The sequence below is a fragment of the Cavia porcellus genome, unplaced genomic scaffold (assembly GCF_034190915.1).
Source record: "Cavia porcellus strain 051 isolate PalLab524CR breed Dunkin Hartley unplaced genomic scaffold, mCavPor4.1 scaffold_3, whole genome shotgun sequence".
NCBI lineage: Eukaryota > Metazoa > Chordata > Mammalia > Rodentia > Caviidae > Cavia > Cavia porcellus.
This window is the reverse complement of record NW_026947486.1, coordinates 53203279-53207799: the sequence shown is the minus strand read 5'-3', so window position 1 is coordinate 53207799 and position 4521 is coordinate 53203279. Positions and strand designations below refer to the sequence as shown.

At 34.3% G+C, this 4521-nt stretch overlaps 1 pseudogene; it reads right to left on the bottom strand.

The window, feature by feature from the left end:
• Window positions 1-2782: 2782 nt before the first annotated feature.
• LOC100725034 (heterogeneous nuclear ribonucleoprotein D-like) lies at window positions 2783-3790 on the bottom strand (annotated as a pseudogene).
• Between the last annotated feature and the right edge of the window lie 731 nt (window positions 3791-4521).

Genomic DNA, 4521 nt, shown 5'->3' with positions numbered 1-4521 from the left:
AAATTATGAATCAGCTAGAACTGGAAAAAATAAAAGTTACAGAGTTTCTAAAACTGAAATACCAATATAGAGCAAAGCTGAAATATCAAAACATCTGCTATATTGACTCTAAATTGCCTAACACTTTATTTAATTCCTTAGTTCAAACAATCAGTGTGTATGCAGTAGCATTTGGTCTGGCTCAATAAACAAGTTAATTCTCCTGGATTGTACGAACAGAAGCTCTCAATCAAAAGTCACCAGGCTTCATCCAGTTATCTTGTGAATTAAAGCAGATTCTTCCTAAATACTTTCTGCAAAATTAACTTGTACTTGTCTTTTGTCTTGAATACATACCTGCAGACATATTCATGGTTTTAACTGCATTGACAGTTTTACGTAGTACCATTTAGTCCTATGGAATTTCTTCTGGGTTTACCTGTGAATTCCCTTTTACTTTGTGGCCACACACCATTTTTAGCTTTCCAATAATAAAATACTATTTGGAGAAATATTTAAATTAATTCATATTGAGAGAAATTTCAAAGTGTGGTTTAACATAATATATTCTAGTTCTAAGGGCCAATGAACATCAACTCTAATTCAAACCTAGTTCTAATATTTATTACATATGATATATATATATATATATATATATATATATATATATATATATATGATATGTAGTTGGAGTAATTTTAACTTTCCAGGGGATTTTTAAACATTTAAATTTGTTTTCATTTTTTTTTTGTCTTTTTCCTTTTTATCGGTACCAGGGATCGAACTCACAACTGCCTGCTTGCAAGGCAGGCGCTTATGCCACTGAGCTAAATCCCCAGCCCCTGTTTTCATATTTTTAGCAAATTATATTTGTATGTCATAAATTTAACTTTTTCTCATCATAGAAGGCACAAAACTTGTCAAATAAACACTTCCAATAAATGTAAAAAGAAAAATTTATACTTACTTCAGATTGTCTTCTTTTTGCTCATAATGTACACTTTATCAGTTTTGCTCCTGTATCACCATTTAATATTTATTTTTTAATGTTCCTACTATGTGTAAATGCCCTTGCTAGATAAGGAGAATGAAAAAAAAAAAAAACTGGAATTTTGATTTGCTGTCGGGATATTTGCATTCTAAAAATGTCAGTACACACTATGCTAAGTAAATTTGACTTTTGGGGCTGGGGATTTAGCTCAGCGGCATAAGCGCCTGCCTTGCAAGCAGGCAGTCGTGAGTTTGATCCCGGGTACCGATAAAAATGAAAAAAGACAAAAAGAAAAAAAAAAAAAGTAAATTTGACTTTCGCTTTAAAAATCAAATTCAAATTTTCTCTTATACATATCAAAATATTTTTGATCAGTAATTTTCTGAAGGCACAGATTGACTGCAGGGCCCAGTAAGGAGGTTAATGTTACATAAATACTAGATACTTGATATTTTTAGGTCACTCCTTTAAAGATAGGAATTGTAGCATAAGTTTAATGTGATTTGATTCTGCACTGTACTATACAATAGCCTTTAGCTATCTGGTGAGTTCTTAAAACTAGTTGAAAATAAGATGTCATATAAAACTAAAAAGTAAGTTACGTGTGAGGGTATACTTATAATACCAGCCACTGTGCATACTGAGACAGGAGGATTGCCAATGCAAGGCAAGCCTGCGCAACTTGATGAGATCATGTCAGAATAAAGGAGTAGGGGTGCAGTTCAGTAATACATAATAGTTTAGCATGCTCAGTGCTTCAGGTTCAATCCATAATATGACACACAAAATGAAAATGCACTATAGATTTCCATGACTTGGTATGAAAACAATGGTGTTGAGGTCTTATTAATAATTTTCATCTCAATTACATGCTGAAATAACTTGGTTATTTTAACTGGAATGCAACTTATTAAAATTAACTTTTTTTCTTTTTAAAAAGATGTTGTTTCTAGAACATTTAAAATTATATACACGGTTCACAATTATGATTTATATTTTTTGTTGTTAGTCATGCTTAACTTCTGTACCACTTTCCTTCTCTTTTCATTCATGTGCACCCTGTTTCCACTCTAAAAATCTCTATTGTCATCTAACAGTACATATTAAAATCTTTCTTCAATACTTTTGTAGGTCCGTTTGCATGGTCTTTCCCTTTAGCACAGCTCATTGGCAAAGGCCTACCCATTCCTTTACATTGAAACATTTCCCAAGACATGTTTTAGTCTGTGCCTGTCATACCACATCACAATTAGAAAAATTTTACATAGTTCATAACCATATTACATTTAGAGAGACACTTTCTGAATCTCCTGTACTGAACTGATTCTGATTTAGATAGGCCTTAGTGAAATGAACTTTATGCAAGGAACTAATTAAATATACAAAAATATAGAAATCTTAAGCTCTCCTCCTCTGCATCCAGGTACTCCTAATCCAAATTCAACACCCTAGAAAGGAAAAGAAGAAAAGGTATCTGACCCATCAAAAATTCCCCTATTACCATCACTAAAATGAACACAAAGAGAACACCAAGTCAAATTAGAAGCCACTCAGAAATAAAGATAGTAAACATTTTTTTTCAGTGAACATTGATCATTTTTTATTAAACCAAGGTCTCAAGTCCTTGTGTTCTCGAGTAGAAGCTCCTGTGTCAAAAGTTCATGAGGAAATAATTGACACTTAAAAATCAGGTGGAAATAGCTGAAGAAGAAATAATAACAAAGTCAAAATAGTCATTCAGTCACTTCATATAAATAATATAATGTTTCATTTCCAGGAGACAGTGTTTTTTTCAGTTTTCATCCTCAGGACTTAGAATGGCTGATAATTTCTCTGGTAACCACTATCAAAGGGAATAGATTGGTTTATTTGTACATCATAACTAGTAAATGCAGGTCTTAATCGATAAGTTCCATAGCTGTATTCGAAAGGATAATCAACACAGTGATAAAAAATTAGCTGATTACTGTAAACGTTTTGGAAATTTCCGTACATTTGATGAGAGAAATTATATCCTTCATTGGGATCCACAAAGGGGACAGAAATAAACATAGTAGGAAGGCTTCTGTTACCGCCTACCATACCAAAGAAAACACTTGGGTTTGCTCCAAAAGCACTTTGTCTGGCTGCGTTACCCGTTGGGTCAGTTTGCAAGCTGACTCCTGCTCCACAGTTACTTAACCCAGCACCTGGAGTATCTTTTCCCAGTTGGTGCTGTGGCCTCAAATATTGATTTGGGGAAGCTATTTTGACTTCACACCACCTGGAGTCAATTAGATGGAATCGAGTTTCTAACAGTTTCCTCACTGAGTTTGCATCAGTATATGTGATGAAACCAAAAGCTCATCTTTCTTTTGTTCTTAGATACAGCGGATGCTCAATTTTCTCAATCTCTCCAAATACACTAAAATAATCTCTGACCTTTTCTTCAGGCATGTGACGGTTCAACTCACCGACAAAAATCTTTTTGGGAAAAGACGGAGATTGTATGGCTCGAACCCGTTTAAACTCTATTTTCTTGCCACCCAGTTGGTGCTCTTTTACTTGGAGTATCTTTTCGACAGTAGCATAGTCTTTGAAAAGAACAAATCCAAACCCCCTTGATACTCCAGAGACTGGGTTAGTTTTGATCACAGAATCTCGGACTTCCACAACAAGAGACAAATATGCAAGAAGAATTTGCTTACTGATATCACGGGATAGTCCCCCAATGAACATTTTTTATGGATTCTGCTGTTTTTTGTTGATACTGATTCTGAACCCTTCAAGAAACCGTCCACTTTCTTCAAATTTGTTCGTAGCAAAGCAGGCAGTGTCCATGGTTGTGTGGCAGAAGGCAAGTTGGTGGTCGGCAAACGTATGGCTGAAAGTGTAACTGTCAGAAGAGGATCATGGGAAATTGGCAAGGGAATGTGATGAAACAGACACAGTGACATAGGGGTGTAGTCATGTGGTAGTGAGTACTTAGAATTGTAAAATAGATGCCAAGGAGTATACGTGGTATTACAGTAACTGAACCAGGCCCACAAAAGTAGGCTTGCTTTTTGTGCTTTTAAAGCACTAGTCCATGAAAGGGAATGTTTGTCATAAGAAACAGCAACTGCTGGTCTCATTCCAGGTTATTATTTCTTTGAAATTTTGTTAAAAACTGTAGGTTCTTTCCACATGGCTGCCTTGCATGTCTATGGAAAGTGTTGTTCTCTTAAAATGTTTGGGAGCAGGAATGAGAAAAGAGATGAGGTAGAATTAATTGAAGAATATACGATAGGGAAAGTACAATACCTATGGGTCTACAGGGCTGTGATGAGGTAATCTAATGAAATACTTTTAATAACAGCTTTTTGGAAATTAATTTATGTATCATATAATTCATCATTATAATATTTCATGTTTATCTGCACTATTGTATAATTTATTGTATAATTAATACCAATTTTAGAACGTGACTTCCTCACATGAAACTTTATGCATGATTAAAAGATTACTCATTATTTTTTCCTCGTATCTCCCAATCATATAATATTTGGCCTTTCCTAACTTTTTTCACTTGG